General features: G+C 41.4%; 1 long non-coding RNA gene across 1 annotated transcript; it reads left to right on the top strand.

The window, feature by feature from the left end:
• The first annotated feature begins 83 nt into the window (after positions 1-83).
• Positions 84-19156, top strand: LOC124874599. Its single transcript, XR_007039852.1, has 3 exons — positions 84-210; positions 17863-17929; positions 18869-19156. It is a non-coding gene; the product is annotated as an uncharacterized LOC124874599 (long non-coding RNA).
• The last annotated feature ends 2194 nt before the right edge of the window (positions 19157-21350 follow it).

Here is a 21350-nt window from a genome sequence, read left to right as displayed (position 1 = left end):
CCAACTTGATCATTTCTATTTTTTTGTAACAGGACCTCTGTGTAGAGATTTGAAAGCATTTGAATAAAAACACCAAGAAATGTCTTGTTTTCAGTTTTGCAAAGATTTTACCATCTGAAATATACCATTTCAGAAAGAAAAGGACTACCTTCTGATTAAGGCACAAAATGGCAGCAGATGGAGCATCCATCAATAAGTCACTTAGGCCAGGTAAGTCTTGGTTTGAGCAAAAAACAAAAAAAAGGGTCGATACTAGAAACTAAAAGTAATGTGTCAGCAAAACAACTGGTTTGAAATCCTCTAACTTAATTTCTCCTGTTATTGTCATAAGCTCACAACAACACTCAAACCCTGGCTAAATTAGAAGTAAATATCTCTTTTTTTTAATATGATCAAGAAATTTGGGTCCACTGCTTTAGGTAACAATATCTGATCACAGGTGACTCTGTTTGTATGTTTTTAAATTAGTCTGCTTAGCAACATCCAATAAACATGGCCTTCTTCATTGCCTCTAATGAAGTAATTGCTGCTATAGCTTTAACATTGTCTGCCTGCTGCACCTTAGTGATAAAACTGCTTTAGAGACCTTCTGAGGTGCATTCATAAAGAATTTGGATCCCCTTTGGCTACATTCTTGTTATGGTGGCATTTTTTTCCAAGTATTTTCATCACTATAGCAAAGCATTCATGCATCGTTCAAATCAAACGTAATTAGACCTAATTAGGAAAAATGGTACTATGTTTTATCTTATCTCATTACTGAGGTTGTTTATTAGTTGCAGATAACAATGAATTTTATCATTTGCTTTTCAATAAAAGTTAAAAAGCAATGCAGTTCTTCCCAAATGAGGAACTGTATGATAACCCTCAAACCTTTTGATATTTAGTCACATTGCAACGACAAACTTCAATGTATTTTAACTAGATTTTATGAGATAGACAAACATAAAGTAGTTAGATTAGCCTAGCCAGTTGTCATAGCTAGATAGATTAAGTTAATTACAGAATAATTTTGGAGAAAACCCTGTTAGAGGCCACAAAACACTTGAGACTGGAGTGGAAGTTCATCATCCTGCAGGGCAATGACCCTAAATATACAGTCTGTATGTTTTTTTGCGCTGGGGACTTTGCAATTGTTCTGGCTTTTAGAATCAGCACCTTAGAAAGCACTCAGTATCCTGTTGGTTTGCATCTTCAAACTGCTGTTTCAATTGTAACATGTTCTCCCTGTGTATGCATGTTTTCCCTTGTTTGCTGTGATATTCTATAAAAACGTGCACGTTCAGTTAGTTTGCAACTCTAGGCTGCCCCAAAGTGTGAATGTTTCTATGTTTTTTCATTTGTCTCTGTGTGAGCCATGCAATTGATTGGTACCCTGTTGACTGCCCCCGACCCAACCTCAGCAACCGCCACTCCAGCAAATAGCTGTCACTTCAAAGGGTTCTCTTAGATTTTATGCAGAGGTTCACAGAACATTAGTCAAGAAAATAATTCATTTAAAAAGATGCCTTTTCAGGTTTTAAATACTTTATTTAAAAAACTTCTTCCATGAAGCATCATTATTGCAATATTCCAAGTATCAGTGCTGAGTAAAAAATTTGTACATTTTCAGCAGCTCCTCAGTGATAAACGGCAATGTTGAACTGTGACTTTTTGTACAGGCATTTAGAGAAAGGTTTATTTTTCACACTGGGCATTCTTTGAAAGCAAATATTAAACCTGAATTTGTTTTTATTCGACTACAGATTTTTTTATTAATACAATATGTATAGTAAAAATGATTTAGGTTGTAAATGTACAGAACCTAATAACACTTTAATAGTCATGTAGACCTTTCAAAGCACTTTTTAATTAAAAATTCCCAACTCCCATAAATGTCTCCCATAAAATCCAAAAGACTACCCACACAAAATCTGATATCTGATATCACTCATTCACTCTTGACATATTGTCAAAATGTAAAGGATCTGTCTCACCTTCTGTAAATCTTGGCATTCAGCAAGAGGTCTCTGAATCCTCTTGAGAAGAAGACATATTGCCTAACAAAGTGTTTGGCCCAGCCATGGGAGGAACAAATAGGACTGAACCACACAGAGAAGAAAATAGGCTGGTAAAAAAAAAAAGAACTTCTGAATCCCAGAATGCATAATATTAACCCATTTTCATGCAGAGCTCACAGAAAGGAGTCACCGCTGGAATCCCATGACGTCATGGAGTTATAAAACTCTATGCAGAGCAGGAGTTCTTCCTCTTTGCCTGCAGCAAAGTTGATAAAGTTGTTGATATCAATGGCCAAGAAAAAGACCGCATCTTCTAAGAAACCTTGGTTCCAAAGTACATTACAGTCTGCTGTTTGTGTATTTGTTGACTGTATACCAGTCAAAAAATAAGGCTAGCTGCCTGAACATTTCTGTCTGAGCTCCTGCAGAAAAGAATATGTGCCAAAGATTCCCCAGGGAGAGACGGTGTCTCCAATTACCTCAACAAAGGTAGGTAAATGTGGGTTTAAAGGTAGATATAGGACTTAAAGGGGTTACTATGTAGTGCCCCAGCCACCGTTTTCTTTGTTGTTAAGCTGAGCCGCTAATTCTAGATGTGACTTGATCATTCCTGCCGTCCGTCAGCCAAAATGTGATTCTATATGCGTTTTTTGCTGCCATCTTAGTATTATGTCACTCTGTTAAACTCCGATGGTTAGTTAAACACAACGTTAAGAACCAATTGTCCAAACTGTATTGATTTCCAATTTAGGAACTGAATTTTAAAACAATATTTTATAAAAATGTTTTATTTTCCAATCTGTATTGTTGGAATTATGATTATTGATTGATTAATTTTTATCAATAATTAAAAATAAAAATTATTATTTGACAAAATTAATTTCTTAACCAAAATCCTCATGTATGAATCGAGACCAGAAATGTCTTCTGGTGTTGTAATTGTGGCTCAACGCCTTTGATAATTACAACCGTTAAATACTCAGTAATAATTAATAACTATTACCAGAGATGTCACTGTTTAATCGACCGTTTCTGCCAAAACGAGTGGAACTTCAACCTTATCTTGACTGACGAATCATTCTTGCACAAAATAAACACAAAATGCCTTCTCTTTATCTATGTGAATATTTATTAAATCACAGCCATGATACACTCGCTCTTCCGATTTAACAATCTTCACCTACTCAAACATGCAAAATTCTACACAGAAGGAGTAAAATATCTAACTAAACAAAATAAAGCAAAACAGCAGTGGGTGTGTATGGGATCAAACCAGCAGTTATGGCAAAAATGATAATATGACAAAGGGATGTGGTGGTGAGTGGAGGTTGGGGCGCAGCTCAAACTGTAACTCAGTTATACTCAGTCATAAAACCTCCCCCAACTCTGCGCGGCTGAGCACACAAAGAGTTATAAAACTTTTGGCGGCAAGCTAGTAAGCAATAAGGTTGAAGACAAAGAAAATGGTGAATTTCACCATGAGGTTATTATCATGAACTGTAAGCCTTTCTATTCCCCCCGTGAGTTCGCTTCGTTCATCCTGGTCGGTGTTTACATCCCGCCGCAAGCTAACGTGCAGGTCGCACAGTGCATGCTCGCTGACCAGATACTGAGTGTGGAGCGGACCAACCCGGACTCCTTAGTTATCGTCGCTGGTGACTTTAACAAAGGTAATCTCACCCACGAACTCCCCAAATATAGACAGTTTATTAAATGTCCGACTAGAGAAGACAACATTCTGGATCACTGTTACACCACCATCAGAGACGCTTATCACGCCGTCCCACGTGCTACACTGGGCCAATCCGACCACATCATGGTCCACCTGATTCCTGCATACAGGCAGAAACTAAAGCTCTGCAAACCTGTTGTGAGGACGACAAGGAAGTGGAGCAGTGATGCTGTGGAGAATCTCCAGGCGTGTTTAGGCTGTACAGACTGGGATGTGTTCAGGACTACTACCAACAGTCTGGACGAGTACACAGAGGCTGTGACTTCCTACATCAGCCTCTGTAAGGACAGCTGTGTACCATCATGCACCAGGGTGAGTTACAACAACGTCAAACCCTGGTTCACAGCCAAACTTAGAAGGTTAAGACTGGATAAGGAAGAGGCCTTCAGGAGTGGGGACAAAGACATATACAGAGAGGCAAAGTACAAGTTTGGCAAGGCAGTGAAAGAGGCCAAACGACTCTGTACTCTGAGAAGCTCCAAAACCAGTTCTCAGCCAACGACTCTGCGTCTGTCTGGAAAGGGCTCAGGCAGATCACCGACGACGAGCCGAAAGCCCCCCACTCCATCAATGACCGACGCCTCGCCAACGACCTGAACGAGTTCTACTGCCACTTTGAAAGACAAAGGGACAGTCTTGCAACCATCCCCCACGACACCCCCTAACAGCTGCAGCCACAATCCACCACCCCCACCTCCCCAACTTCAAGAGGGGCCTTGGCACCTCCAACCCCCACCCTGAAGTTCCCCCCCACCAGCCCCCTACCCACGCCGGGGACGGCTCTTTCCATCCAGGAGAGGGACGTCAACAAACTCTTCAGGAGACAGAACCCCCGGAAAGCTGCTGGTCCAGATTCTGTCTCACCAGCCAGCCTGAAGCACTGCGCTGATCAGCTGTCTCCAGTCTTCACACACATTTTTAACACCTCACTGGAGACATGTCATGTGCCAGCCTGCTTCAAGTCCTCCACCATCGTCCCTGTTCCCAAGAAGCCAAGGTCCACAGGGCTTAATGACTTCAGACCCGTCGCCGTGACCTCTGTGGTGATGAAGTCCTTTGAGCGCCTTGTGCTCTCACACCTAAAAGACATCACCGACCCCCTCCTGGACCCCCTGCAATTTGCCTACAGAGCCAACAGGTCTGTAGATGATGCAGTCAACTTAGCCCTTCACTTCATCCTCTGGCACCTGGACTCCACAGGAACCTACGCCAGGATCCTGTTTGTGGATTTCAGCTCTGCCTTCAACACCATCGTCCCAGCTCTGCTCCAGGAGAAGCTCTCCCAGCTGAGTGTGCCCGACTCCACCTGTAGGTGGATCACTGACTTCCTGTCTGACAGGAAGCAGCGCGTGAGGCTGGGGAAGCACGTCTCTGACTCCCTGACCATCAGCACCGGTTCCCACCAAGGCTGTGTTCTCTCTCCGCTGCTCTTCTCCCTGTACACCAACAGCTGCACCTCCAGTCACCAGTCTGTCAAGCTTCTGAAGTTTGTGGACGACACCACCCAGATCGGACTCATCTCTGATGGTGACGAGTCCGCGTACAGATGGGAGGAGGACCATCTGTTGGACTGGTGCAGCCAGAACAACCTTGAGCTCAACGCTCTAAAGACAGTGGAGATGGTTGTGGACTTCAGCCAGAACCCAGCCCCACCTGCCCCCATCACCCTCTGTGACTCCACAATTGACACTGTGGAATCTTTCCGCTTCCTGGGAACCATCATCTCCCAGGATCTCAAGTGGGAGCCATACATCAGCTCCCTCATCAAGAAAGCCCAGCAGAGAATGTTCTTCCTGCGGCAGCTGAAGAAATTCAACCTGCCAAAGACTATGATGGTGCACTTCTACACAGCCATCATTGAGTCCATCCTCACCTCCTCCATCACCATCTGGTACGCCGCTGCTACAGCCAAGGATAAGGGCAGGCTGCAGCGTGTCATTCGGTCTGCTGAGAAGGTGATTGGCTGCAGTCTACTGTCGCTCCAGGAACTGTACACCTCCAGGACCCTGAAGCAGGCAGGGAAGATTCTGGCTGATCCCTCCCACCCCGGTCACAGACTCTTTGAGACTCTCCCCTCTGGCAGGAGGCTGTGGTCCATCTGGACCAAAACCTCATGCCACAAGAACAGTTTTTTTCCCATCTGCCACCAGCCTGGTTAACAAAGCCCGGAAACCACCTTGACATTCTCCCTTTCCCCCACACCCCCCCTTTTTTGCTGACAGGACACTTGTAACATTAACTCGTTACATTAACGCTCAGCTTGGACTCCTGCTTTACTTGCACTGCCATAATTGCACAATGATCACCTGCACTGTTGTACCGCTCTCGCACCCAATACTGCTCTATATCTACTCTCACTCACTTAAAACTGTGCACATATATTTATATTATATTGTAGATATGTTTATACTGTTTAATTTGTACTGTATTGCACTGACTACGCCAAAACAAATTCCTTGTATGTCCAAAAACGTACTTGGCAATAAAACTTTTCTGATTCTGATTCTGATATAACAGTCCAGTCTCACAGCGCACCTGCACTTGCTCTCAGGTGTTCAACAACCCCGCAAAACACACACAAAGCTGGGTAGCGCAGCGGCTTCCATACATCCAACACGGCACATCAAAGTTTCAATAAAAAGGTTACACGCACATATAATTCAGAACACATTAGATTAAATAACGAATCTCATTGCACTAAAACCTCCTGTACCCTGCCCAGACTTTCTAAGAAAGAAACAAAAATAAAGGATGGGTTTTACTTGTCGCTGTCTTCCCTTTGAGCGGGGTTGAGAGAGAATGGGGTGGAAGTTGGAAATTAATGTTAACTTCAAGAAAAGCAGTCAATCTTCGTCCTCTGGCCTCCTTGGCGAAAGGGAAAATATGATCTGACCATCACAGTCGACTAGGACAAAACAAGGTGGCGATTCGTCTCCTTGAAACTCCGTGTTTTTTTAGTTACGTGTTAAACTCACGTCTTCGATCAGCAAAGTGAAATTTCTGGCCTTCTTATTCCAGAAACCTCCTTTATGAATTCTTCGTTGGTCAACGGGAGAGAATAAATGAAATCCACTCTTGACTCTTCTCCAGGTGATGCTTCAGATGTTGGTAACCGTGTCACAGTCTCCAGCTGAAGGCAATGGTGGGCCGTCTCATCCTCTGTTATATACAGGTCCTTCTCAAAATATTAGCATATTGTGATAAAGTTCATTATTTTCCATAATGTCATGATGAAAATTTAACTTTCATATATTTTAGATTCATTGCACACTAACTGAAATATTTCAGGTCTTTTATTGTCTTAATACGGATGATTTTGGCATACAGCTCATGAAAACCCAAAATTCCTATCTCACAAAATTAGCATATTTCATCCGACCAATAAAAGAAAAGTGTTTTTAATACAAAAAACGTCAACCTTCAAATAATCATGTACAATTATGCACTCAATACTTGGTGGGGAATCATTTGGCAGAAATGACTGCTTCAATGCGGCGTGGCATGGAGGCAATCAGCCTGTGGCACTGCTGAGGTCTTATGGAGGCCCAGGATGCTTCGATAGCAGCCTTTAGCTCATCCAGAGTGTTGGGTCTTGAGTCTCTCAACGTTCTCTTCACAATATCCCACAGATTCTCTATGGGGTTCAGGTCAGGAGAGTTGGCAGGCCAATTGAGCACAGTGATACCATGGTCAGTAAACCATTTACCATTGGTTTTGGCACTGTGAGCAGGTGCCAGGTCGTGCTGAAAAATGAAATCTTCATCTCCATAAAGCTTTTCAGCAGATGGAAGCATGAAGTGCTCCAAAATCTCCTGATAGCTAGCTGCATTGACCCTGCCCTTGATAAAACACAGTGGACCAACACCAGCAGCTGACACGGCACCCCAGACCATCACTGACTGTGGGTACTTGACACTGGACTTCTGGCATTTTGGCATTTCCTTCTCCCCAGTCTTCCTCCAGACTCTGGCACCTTGATTTCCGAATGACATGCAGAATTTGCTTTCATCTGAAAAAAGTACTTTGGACCACTGAGCAACAGTCCAGTGCTGCTTCTCTGTAGCCCAGGTCAGGCGCTTCTGCCGCTGTTTCTGGTTCAAAAGTGGCTTGACCTGGGGAATGCGGCACCTGTAGCCCATTTCCTGCACACGCCTGTGCAAAGTGGCTCTGGATGTTTCTACTCCAGACTCAGTCCACTGCTTCCGCAGGTCCCCCAAGGTCTGGAATCGGCCCTTCTCCACAATCTTCCTCAGGGTCCGGTCACCTCTTCTCGTTGTGCAGCGTTTTCTGCCACACTTTTTCCTTTCCGCAGACTTCCCACTGAAGTGCCTTGATACAGCAATCTGGGAACAGCCTATGCGTTCAGAAATTTATTTCTGTGTCTTACCCTCTTGCTTGAGGGTGTCAATAGTGGCCTTCTGGACAGCAGTCAGGTCGGCAGTCTTACCCATGATTGGGGTTTTGAGTAATGAACCAGGCTGGGAGTTTTAAAGGCCTCAAGAATCTTTTGCAGGTGTTTAGAGTTAACTCGTTGATTCAGATGATTAGGTTCATAGCTCGTTTAGAGACCCTTTTAATGATATGCTAATTTTGTGAGATAGGAATTTTGGGTTTTCATGAGCTGTATGCCAAAATCATCCGTATTAAGACAATAAAAGACCTGAAATATTTCAGTTAGTTTGCAATGAATCTAAAATATATGAATGTTAAATTTTCAACATGACATTATGGAAAATAATGAACTTTATCACAATATGCTAATATTTTGAGAAGGACCTGTAGTTGACGGTGGCCACAGGGCTGCGACGCCCCTGTCTTATCAGCCGCAGGGGCCGACGGGATCTGTAGGAGCAGACTGTCCTGGATACAAAATGGCCGAAAACGCCAGGAGGCCTGGTGGCGTCCAGCAACGTGCAAATGGTCCAATATTCAGCAAACAAGTGGTCCAACAGTATTGCATTGTGAACTGGTTGTTTGAACACATAGCAATGGTTGTTATATATTCTTGCTAATTTGGCCTCATTTCAAATTCCTCAAAACAAACCTTGGTTCTTAAACATACATATTTACACTGAAATGTGATGTAACTGCATTGCTTTGCTGATTATTGGTTTTACGTTTATTATTTTTTGTTCCCTTTTACTTTTTTCCATTGTTTAGTAGTTTTCCATATTCTTTTCATTTTTACTTAGTAGTTTAATTAACCGTTACCAGCTTAGTCAAGTATTTGAGGGAAGTTGAAGTAATTTGTTAATAGATTCTTGTATTTTGGGGTGAAGTTGTTTGTGTATATGTTTTCTTTACATGTGCTTGTTGTTTGGGAACACATGTGCCTTAGCTTACTCCTTCATCTATTGTTCTATAATACCACACCTCACCAGGCAGGTATTTATAATACAATAACAGATAGAGACTGAGAGTTGTTAATTCCTGATAATCAGGTGGTGCTTTGACTTGGTCATTTTGATTAAAATGCCTAACTTTGGTAATGATAGCCTTTGGAACTTATTAATAGTTATTCATAGTTAAACTGAACCTGTTGTCACACAACCAAGGGCTTTCAAGTTCTTACTTCTAGAATCTGCTCTGATAAGTAATCCATTTTACTTGTTAATGGGGACCTCCCAGTGAACAGGACCTGCAGTGTATTTGGAAGCTTGGATGTGAAAGTGGATGAGTTCCATCCAGGATTCTTTTGATTAAGTCTTATCTAACTCAGTGTTAGAGGTCAAGTAGGAAAGAGCAACATCATGTTATTGAAGGAAAAAGTACAGAAATTAAAAAAGTGGAATGAAAGGCCTACAAAGAGGGCATCCGGGAAAATACTGCTGGATAGCTCAAATGAACACAGGATTTACAGAGAAACACCAGAAGTGGAAGACCAAGGCAATGTTGGACCAACTAATTATTCTCATAGCCTGAGGTTAACACTGTCTCAGCTCTGCAAAATCTCTGATTCTGGAGTTCATCTTTGGCGAAAATTGATCTTTCCAATTCCATTAATTGAAAGAGAAGAAGTGCAGAGCTCCCTACTGAACTGTTACTTAAAATATGAGCACTATCTAATTTGAGAAAGGTTTATGAAATAGTTTAGGACTCCATTAACTCGATTTTGGCTGCACACACACCAGGAAGCCACTGTAAGAAAGATACAAAGTGAAAATAGTTTATCTCTACTGTATCTCAAATAAAGGAGTATTGTATTTGTCAACCAGTAATATTGAACTCTCGGCTAATACTCAGCATACATTATTTTCTAGTATTCAGATGCTGTATTTAGCTTCAGCACAGTAGGACTGAGGCATTTTTCCCAGATGTTAATTGGGTGATACATCCACAAGTTGCACAGATCAGTCTTGTTCAATGGTGGCTCCCTGGTGGAGCAGACACCACCAATGGAATATGAGAGTCATTTTTTAGATACCATACAAACTGCAATAGAAGTAGTGTGATACAGGGTCAATGAGTATGTCTCCAAAGTGAGCTGAATTAGTAAAGGAACCCCACTGCTGCTGCTATTTCAAAAAGACTGGTGCTGATAGCGTTGCCTCGGGGGATGCAGAAACTAAGAAGTATCCTTTTTTATTTCAACAGCCGAACATTTTAAGGCTGACAATAGTGAGAGAAGGAAATGTAAGGATACACACATGATGAGCTAGGAATACATTTTTCACTTTTTTGTTTGTATACAGGTCCTTCTCAAAATATTAGCATATTGTGATAAAGTTCATTATTTTCCATAATGTAATGATGAAAATTTAACATTCATATATTTTAGATTCATTGCACACTAACTGAAATATTTCAGGTCTTTTATTGTCTTAATACGGATGATTTTGGCATACAGCTCATGAAAACCCAAAATTCCTATCTCACAAAATTAGCATATTTCATCTGACCAATAAAAGAAAAGTGTTTTTAATACAAAAACGTCAACCTTCAAATAATCATGTACAATTATGCACTCAATACTTGGTGGGGAATCATTTGGCAGAAATGACTGCTTCAATGCGGCGTGGCATGGAGGCAATCAGCCTGTGGCACTGCTGAGGTCTTATGGAGGCCCAGGATGCTTCGATAGCGGCCTTTAGCTCATCCAGAGTGTTGGGTCTTGAGTCTCTCAACGTTCTCTTCACAATATCCCACAGATTCTCTATGTTGTTCAGGTCAGGAGAGTTGGCAGGCCAATTGAGCACAGTGATACCATGGTCAGTAAACCATTTACCAGTGGTTTTGGCACTGTGAGCAGGTGCCAGGTCGTGCTGAAAAATGAAATCTTCATCTCCATAAAGCTTTTCAGCAGATGGAAGCATGAAGTGCTCCAAAATCTCCTGATAGCTAGCTGCATTGACCCTGCCCTTGATAAAACACAGTGGACCAACACCAGCAGCTGACACGGCACCCCAGACCATCACTGACTGTGGGTACTTGACACTGGACTTCTGGCATTTTGGCATTTCCTTCTCCCCAGTCTTCCTCCAGACTCTGGCACCTTGATTTCCGAATGACATGCAGAATTTGCTTTCATCCGAAAAAAGTACTTTGGACCACTGAGCAACAGTCCAGTGCTGCTTCTCTGTAGCCCAGGTCAGGCGCTTCTGCTGCTGTTTCTGGTTCAAAAGTGGCTTGACCTGGGGAATGCGGCACCTGTAGCCCATTTCCTGCACACGCCTGTGCACGGTGGTTCTGGATGTTTCTACTCCAGACTCACTCCACTGCTTCCGCAGGTCCCCCAAGGTCTGTAATCGGCCCTTATCCACAATCTTTCTCAGCGTTTTCTGCCACACTTTCTCCTTCCCACAGACTTCCCACTGAGGTGCCTTGATACAGCACTCTGGGAACAGCCTATTCGTTCAGAAATTTCTTTCTGTGTCTTACCCTCTTGCTTGAAGGTGTCAATAGTGGCCTTCTGGACAGCAGTCAGGTCGGCAGTCTTACCCATGATTGGGGTTTTGAGTGATGAACCAGGCTGGGAGTTTTAAAGGCCTCAGGAATCTTTTGCAGGTGTTTAGAGTTAACTCGTTGATTCAGATGATTAGGTTCATAGCTCGTTTAGAGACCCTTTTAATGATATGCTAATTTTGTGAGATAGGAATTTTGGGTTTTCATGAGCTGTATGCCAAAATCATCCGTATTAAGACAATAAAAGACCTGAAATATTTCAGTTAGTGTGCAATGAATCTAAAATATATGAATGTTAAATGTTCCTCATGACATTATGGAAATTAATGAACTTTATCACAATATGTTAATATTCTGAGAAGGCCGTGTGTGTGTGTGTGTGTGTGTGTGTGTGTGTGTGTGTGTGTGTGTGTGTGTGTCTCTGTCTGTCTGTCTGTCTGTTACTCTGCAAAAGGTTTAGGCAGGTGTGAAAAAATCGTGTAAACAAAGTGTTAATCATTTATCATTTTTCATCAATCAACAAAATTCAGCGAATGAACAAAAGAGAAATCTTAATCAAAAATATTTGATGTGACCAACCTTTGCCTTCAAAATAACATTAATTCTTCTAGTTACACTTGCACACAGTTTTTGAAGGAACTCGGCTGGTAGGTTGTTTTAAACTTCTTGGAGAACTAACCACAGATCTTCTGTGGATGTAGGCTTCTTCATCTTTCTGTCTCTTCATGTAATCCCAGACACACTCGATGATGTTGAGATTATGGCTCTGTGCGACCATACCGTCACTTCCAGTTAGTCTTTTTCTTCTTTACGCTGAAAATAGTTATTAATGACTTTGGCTGTATGTTTGGGTTCACTCACTAAGCATTTTGTAAATTGATAAAAGTAAAAAATCATCATTTATATTTTTGAAAGCATTCTTTGTTTACAGCATTTATTCACACCAGCATAAAACTTTTGCACAGTGCTGTGTATATATACAGTTTATAATGGAAAATTGAAGAGTAGTAGGAGAATGTAGCAAAGTGAGGGAGAGTGGTCATTATGTCCTCCAGCAACCTAGAGTAGCATAACTACAGAGATAGCTCAGAATATCCTAAGCCACTCTACCTTTAAGCTTTTTCAAAAAACATAAAATATTTGCAAATAACCATTTTACCATTGTCTGACAATAAATCACACCAAACATTTGGGAATGTGCAGCCATCATGCCATTCAGAAAGGAGACAGGTTCTGTTTCCGAGAGACAAACATGTTTTGGTATAAAACATACATATCAACCCCAGAACAAAAGCAAAAGATCTTGTAAACATGCTAGCAGAAGGGTGTCATTATTTGAAATACTTCAGATGAGTCTGGTGAAAAGCAAAGAATATACTGTATATGTGCAAAATAACGTCATTCCCATTGGTAAATATGGTAGAGGATCTATGATGCTGTTAGCCAGTTCCCTTTCCAATGTTCCTTGGAGTGTTATCAGACAATAAAAGCACGTTGAAGTACAGGAAGGTATGTGTGTAGTTCTTTACAAACTAAGAAATTGCAACAAGAAAACAGTGACTTTCTTAAACCTTTCAATATCTACAGTCAGAGCTATAAAAAAAAATAAAAAATAAGACATGGAATTGTAAAAACAAGGTTGGACGAGGACCTACTGGTACAGTTAGCATGATGGTATGGAAGGTAAAAAAAACAAAATCTCCAAATCTCACTTTTAGAAAATTACAGTAAGTTTTTCGGTATGAGATTGGGCTATTGCCAAAACAATACATTTATTTTAAGGCTTTTTTAACTTGACCATGGGTGGCAACAGTTGTGGATGTTTCTGTACTTTATATTACAGAATGTCTTAGACTGAACAGGAATGAGTGAAAAGGGTAAACAATGATCTGGAACTAAAAGGAAGGTGGGGCAGGAGATGTGTGTGAAATTGGTGCCTTGGCTCTAGTACTTTCTGTACCTCTGACCAACAGTTCATGAAGACATAAATATTCCTGCATAGGGAGACACCCAGGGGATTGGAAGAGATGAAATGATATCTCCCTCTACTGACAACCCTCCAGGACTGGGATAAGTGGAATAGCAACAAGATTAACTTTTACAGATGCCGGTGGACATTTATCAAAGCTAGTGACCTTAATGGCTCCCCCCAGACAGTGGCAGTGTATTGCTTACTCCTTACTAAGGAATGAGGAGCATTAAAGGCACCTGACCAGGTCACCAGTTGTATTATTGAGTGGATTTGAACCGAAGCAAAAGTACTGGATGAATAACACAGCGTAGAGTGCTTTACAAACATGTTCGTTCCTATTTTGACTTTTTCACATTTAGTCCCATTACATCCATGAATTTCAATGTGTTACCTGGGGATTTTGTGTGATAGGTCAACACCAAACAGATGATTGTGAAGTGAAAGCTAAATCATTGTTTTTCTACGAAAGGAATCTGAAAAGTGTGAGACGCATTTGCATTTAGCCACTTTTATTCTCATACACCTAAATAAAATCCAGTGCAAATACTTGGCATTAGAATTCATTTGATTAGTTAACAAGGTCCAGTTGTGTGTAATGTAATTTTAGAACCAGGAAGATCAGGTGTAAAGTTGAGGAAATGTTTTAAGCAGGGATAGGTTAGAAAACAAAAAGCTTTGAACGTCACAAAAAAGAATACTGATTTCTCATTTTAATATTAATGTAGTTTTGCTTCCTTCCTGTCCATGACAGATATATTATCTACTCTGCAAACATCTGTCCTTACTGTACTCCTTTAGAAACAATCTTTTCTGTTGTCTCCCTTCTCCTCCTTATAGTCTCAATGAATTCTAGAATTGCGCCGCTCAAGGTGGCAGCAGGTTGGAGTAGCTCTGTTACTTTTGATTCTGATTTATTCTTTTTTGGGAACTATTCCTCTTGTGGTGGATACAGTTGATTTTTTTTGGACGACTGTCAACTCCGGTGTCGGATGCTGTGCAGCTTGGAGGATTTTTCTTAATACTTTCTATTTTTGGACATTTGTTATGATGCATTGCCATGGCAACGGGGTTGTTTCTTACAACCGGGAGCAGCTGATTAATATCTCAAAAGCTCAAATAATACTTCAGCTACAACCCCAAATCCCTGATGAGTTGAAAAGGAGACGCCGTGGGTGCAGAGCAGGAGCTAAGAGAAGAGAGAGAAGGAGGAAGTTCAAACCATCTCTTCCGTCGATTTTGATGAGCAATGTGAGATCGTTGGGAAACAAGTTGGATGAACTCCAAGCCCTACAAAGGACCCAGCCAGAGTACCGGGCATGCAGTATCATGTGTTTTACTGAGACATGGCTGCAGGATCATATCCCCGACTCCAGTGTCTCTCTGCCGGGCTTTTTAACCATACGAGCAGACAGAGATTTAAAGAGGAGCGGCAAATGTAAAGGAGGTGGACTGGCAGTATTTGTGAACAACAGATGGTGTTATCCAGGACATGTAACTGTGAAGTGTCAACTCTGCAGTCCAGATATTGAACTGTTGGCAGTAAGTTTTTGTCCATATTATTTACCCAGAGAGTTCACCAGTGTTATTTTGGCAACAGTTTACGTTCCACCTTCCGCTGTTGCCGACACTGCATGTGATGCCATCAGCTCAGTTGTTGCTAAGCTACAGACACAAAATCCCAATGCTTCTGTGGCAATTTCTGGTGATTTTAACCATGCTTCACTCTCTGCTACACTTCCAAAGTTTCAACAGTTTGTCAGCTGCTCTACCAGAGAAAACAAAACATTGGATTTGTTTTACGCAAATGTCAAGGACTCATACATCTCTACAGCAAGACCTCCGCTAGGCAAATCAGATCACAATCTTGTTTTTCTCTGCTCGAAATATAAGGCAACCTGTAATAAAAAGGACTGTGAGAAAATGGTCACAGGAAGCTGAAGAAGCCCTGCAAGGTTGCTTTGAGGCTACAGACTGGGACGCACTGTGCCAGCCACATGGAAAGGACATCAATGCCATGACTGAGTGTGTAACCGACTATATAAACTTCTGTGTGGATAACATCATCCCCACCAGAACCGTGAGATGCTTCCCCAATAACAAACCTTGGATCACCAGTGACCTGAAGGACCTGCTTAAAAAGAAAAAAAGAGCCTTCAGAGAGGGAGACAGAGAATTATTGAGGAGTTCACAGAAGCAACTTTAAGTCAAGATAAGAGACAGCAAGGAGGTGTACAAGAAGAAGCTGGAGAGCAAGCTCCAGCAAAACAACATCAGAGATGTGTGGACAGGGATGAAGAAGATCACAAGCTTCAAGCAGAATGATGATCAGACCGATGGAGGTCTGGACAGAGCCAATGAACTGAACGTATTCTTCAATAGGTTCAGTTCAGAAAGAAGCTCAGCATCCTCCTCTCCTGCTCACAGCCAAACCGACATCCCACCCTCCTTTGACCCACAGGACCCACAGCTGTCCAGTAACACCTCACATTTTTTATCTTCCACCTCAGCCCAAGACCCTTCTACATGTTTGCCATCAACCATATCAGAAGATGCTGATGCTTCCTTTGCTTTCCCCTTCCACCTGTGTGTCTCAAGAAGTCAGGTGAAGAGACAACTGGAGAGACTAAATAGGAATAAGGCTGCAGGTCCAGATCATGTCAGCCCTAGAGTCCTGAAGGCCTGTGCAGAGCAGCTCTGTGGGATTCTGCAGCACCTCTTCAACCTTAGCCTGGCCCATAAGAAGGTTCCAGTGTTGTGGAAGACCTCCTGTCTTGTTCCGGTACCAAAGAAAACTCACCCATCAGTCCTCAATGACTATAGACCTGTTGCCCTGACATCTCACATCATGAAGGTCCTAGAGAGACTCCTGTTGGCCCACCTGAGTAAGGAAACAGTAAACCATCAGGACCCCCTTCAGTTTGCTTATCGCTGTGGAGTTGGAGTTGAAGATGCCATCATACACCTGCTTCAACAAACCCACTGTCATCTGGACAAAGCCAGTAGCACTGTGAGGATCATGTTCTTTGATTTCTCCAGTGCATTTAATACAATCCAACCTGATTTGCTTTGTCAGAAACTCCAGAAGACTCAGGTGGAGGCCTCAACAATCTCCTGGATCAAAGACTACCTGACAAACAGACCACAGTTTGTGAGACTGAAGGGTTGTGAGTCTAACCAGGTAGTCAGCAGCACAGGAGCACCACAGGGGACTGTACTCTCACCATTCCTTTTCACTCTGTACACCTCAGACTTCCAGTACAAGACAGACTCCTGTCATCTGCAGAAATATTCAGATGATTCTGCAGTCGTGGGGTGGATCAGAGATGGACAAGAAGCTGAGTACAGGAAGGTGGTGGACCGCTTTGTGGCATGGTGTGGAAACAATCATCTCATTTTAAACGTGACTAAAACAAAGGAGATGATTGTAGATTTTAAGAGAAACAGGAATAAGTCAAAAACTATTTCTAATCATGGGAGAAGAAGTGGAGGTGGTGGAGGAATATAAATACCTCGGTGTTCACCTGAACAACAGACTAGAGTGGAGATGCAACTGTGAAGCCATCTACAAGACGGGACAGAGCAGACTGTACTTCTTGAGGAAACTATAGGTCCTTTGGTGTTTGCAGCAAGATGCTGCATATCTTCTATAAGTCTGTTGTGGAAAGTGTGATCTCTTTTGCCATCAGCTCCTGGGGAAGCAGCATCAGAGCCAGTGACTTAAAAAAGCTCAACAAGCTGATAAAAAAGGCTGGCTCTGTTCTGGGGACTCTTCTGGAACCTCTGGAGATTATTGTGGAAAGACGGATTCTTCATAAAATGAAGAACATTATGGAGAACCCTGAGCATCCTCTTCATGAGACTGTCCTACAACAACAGAGTGTCTTCAGTCAGAGGCTTCTTCAGATCTGCTGTAAGACGGAGCGCTAATGGAGATCCTTCCTGCCCACAGCCATCAGCATCTACAACGGCTCTTTGAGGAAACCTTCATAATATGAGCTATAACAACATTTAATTTCCCTTTGGGATTAATAAAGTATTTTTGAATTGAATTGAATTGATGCCATAGTTTTTTGGACTGATTTGACCCACATGCAGTACACGCTCAAGGGAAACAAGTAAGTGTTTGGAAAGCTTTATTGAAACTACAGTAACAAGTTTGGTCTTGACAGAGCAGTCACAGCTGTAGGAAAGGAAGCATATGGTAAGAAAAGTTGGTAGGCTAAAGTGGATGTTAAATGTGTACTGTGTCTTACTAGGCCGCTGTTGGTAAACCGCCAGGAGGAGAGGGAATCGGGCTGGAGGGAACAGCGTGGAGCTAAGGAGGTTAGTCCAGCAATAATGCTTAGTCCCTTGGTCTGCTGCTGTGCTTGGTGATTGCGTGGAGAGTACCAGAGGAGCGGTGGAGGGTGGACAGGTTTTGTAGAGGAAGGAACGGAGGTAGAAGCCAGGAGGTAGCCAGCTGAAGTAGATCAGTAGTGCAGATGATAACGAAGCACCTGGTAGTCGGTTAAACCGTTGGAGTCTTGGAACGAGGAGCTCATAGAAATAATCCGCCGGTGGCCGGCCCTGGCACCATTCAGGTAGTCTCCGGTAAGTTTTTCTAGAATAGACAAAGTTCATTAAACGAGGTCGAAGTAATCAATACAAAAGTGTGGCACTGTGATCTGCTTGAGTAACTACCACTGAAGGCTAACACTCGAGCGATGAGATGCTGGCTGCCTCCTGCTTAAATACTCCAGGACTCCTCACCGGAGAATGGGAAACACCTGTCTCACCCACTCGTGCTCTCCAGCGCCCACTAGAAGCCAAACACAGACAACACAAACACAAAAAATCTCCAACCCCGACACTCACAAGTGGTTTTCTTCATCTGGGGTGTTTTTGGCACCACATTCTGACTGAGAGTGTACAGGTGTGTCTCAGTAAGTTAAAATATGCATTACGAGGCTGGTTTGTCAGATTAAAAGTACTTTTTGCACATAACTTTTAAGCAGGTATATTACATACATTTTATAAACCCAGATTTTGTATTAAAAATGTTTTTTATTGGTCTGATGTAATATTCTAATCTTAAATGTGTTTTCATTAGCTGTAAACAGAAAATCATCATAATTAACAGAAAGAAAGGCTTGAAAACAACAGTCTGTGTGTACTTAATCTATATAATGTGTTTTACTTGGTGAATTCAGTTACTGAAATGTATTGACGTATCAACAATATTCCAATTTATTGAGATGCACCTGTATTTCTGCCGTGTACCAGGACATTCACCAAATCTGGGCTGCAAGCAGATGTCCGCTGAGACCCGAAGTGATTAGGTACAGATGACGAAAATTACATCACAAGGGCTTTGCGATCAAGTGAACACTAGAGGAGACTGGGAGGTATTAATTAGGCTTTAACATACAGCCAGAGCAAGACATGCATTAAAAGACTTTAAGCTGACACTGCAGTAAAATGTGGTTCAACAAAGTTTTGACTCAGAATGGCTTAATTCAAAGGCATACTGGACTTATGTGTAAATAAAAATAAATAGAGGTATGTTTTTCATTCTAGTTCACAATTATGTGCTACTTTGTTTAGGTCTTTCACTTGAAATCCCGATAAAGTACAATGAAGTTTGTGGTTGGTAATAATATCAAAAATATTAGTTTATGTTATCATTCTTATTTAATAGTTAAAGGTTTTAATTTTGCGTTTTAAAAATGAGGCACATGGTTATTGCAAAACTTGCTTAAGGATAAATAATACAAAAAAACTAAAATGTATTTATATGTCAAATGTCAACATTTCATTTGCCTTTTTAGCTCATTGTTTACAAATGAGTTATACCCTCCAGAGCAAAACTAAAGGAAACTTTTCTTTCACTCTTCAGAAGGAGAAAGAGAACAAAAAGTGCCACACAGTTGAAGCCAATATTTCAATTCTTTGAATATTTTTCTTCCCTAAGAATCTTCAAATGCTTCAGAGGGGTAAACCGCGCAGTAAAAAATTCCTGGGAGGGAAGGACTGTCGACAGCCTGTCAAGTTCAGAGGAATCATCAGACCGGGACATTACCTCTATAGTTCTGAACCAGTAAACAATGCAGTCAAGACTTTTCATGCACATTAGCAAAGCCCCTAATGAAATGTGTGATCTGTGTGGAAACATGAATAAGCATGAACATGTCATATTATTTCAAAAGTGTTAGTCATTTCCCGTTATTTATGAAAATCAATTGAGAGACCGACCTTAGGGTATATGCAAATTCTTGTTCTGAGAGAAGTGCATTTAAGATTGCATAATTGAGGTGTAATCTGGGAAATGTGAGTTTGAATTTCTCTACATTTTTTTTTTATTTTGCTATGGGCCACAGGCATTTCATCATTGTAAAGGATGATGTTGCTGTGGATTTTGTGGAGAGGATAGTGTTTTTTTTGGATGAATGGGAAATGCTTTACTTAATAATACCACACTCCTACCTAACTTAAAACAAGAATACAGGACAAAAAAGATCTTCTGTCTAACTCTGATTTCTCTGCTTTATGAAACAGGCTGAATTCAGTGCTATTTTGAAAAGATTTATGACACTTGTTTGATCTACTGACATTTAAATGTCTCATTAATACTACATCAACCACACCTCAATGAAAATTGACTTTTATGAGATCAGTCAGTCAGTCAGTCATTTTCTACCGCTTATTCCATAGTTTTATGAGATTTACAACTGAAATCAGGAGACTGTGACATCAAACTTTAGCTGTTAGGGAACTGTAGGGATTGAGAGCAGAAAATTCATGACACCGGTTATTTTGAAATATTTATTTTTTATGGTTAAAAACACAAATGTTGCATGATTGCTTCTTTAAAAAACAAGCCAGTTTAGTTCAGTTCCAATTAAATACTTTTTGTTACAAGATAATTTAGTAAAAATTGATCCTGTTAATTTCAAATTATTCTAATACCATACAGTCCAATACAGTCAGATTCAAATTCTAATTAAATGACACTTCAATTCCATACAATTACAAAACACTACAGTCAGATTTAGCACATAATCCACCCATCCATTTTCTAAACCCATTTAATCCTTACAGGGTCATGCTGGTTCCTATCTCCTCCAGTCGCTGGCTGAGAGGCACGGTACACCTGGGACAGGTTGCAATCACAAGGCATCGCAGCTACACACAGGACAAACAACCATACTCACACACACTTAATCTAACGGCAATTTATAGAGACCATTTAACCCAACCTGCATGTTTTTAAACTGTAAGCAGAAGCTGCATTATCCAGAGAGAGCCCAAACATGCATGAGGAGAAGATGCAAACTCCATGCAGAAAGATCCCACTTGTTTTTAGCCCAATTTTAGATGAACAGACGTGGTCCATTGTCTTTCAATGTCTGGATGAACATTGTAATTCTCTCCCCCAAAAATTAAACTGGTGTTTACCAGCCTTTTTCCACTCCTCTGTGTATGGCTGGTGCTTTATTTCCTCTGTTGTTTCAACCAAGCTTCATTACCTTTAAAGGGATAGTTCAGAATTTTGTATGTGAGACTCTGTATACTTTCAGTAGAAAACTTTCCTTGGAGTCTTGGAATTGGTGCTGGAGGATGAAGGTAACAGCTAGGCAGTGAGGAGCCAGGACATGAGCTAAAATTTCCTAAGTCAAATCTTAAAAATGTCAGAGCGGTTTTTGCAAATACTATTTTATTAGCCTTCAAACTGTCAATTATTTTGCATTAGAAAGTTATTTACACA

This window comes from Girardinichthys multiradiatus, chromosome 10 (genome assembly GCF_021462225.1).
Source record: "Girardinichthys multiradiatus isolate DD_20200921_A chromosome 10, DD_fGirMul_XY1, whole genome shotgun sequence".
Taxonomy (NCBI): domain Eukaryota; kingdom Metazoa; phylum Chordata; class Actinopteri; order Cyprinodontiformes; family Goodeidae; genus Girardinichthys; species Girardinichthys multiradiatus.
This window is presented reverse-complemented; position numbering and strand designations above follow the sequence as displayed.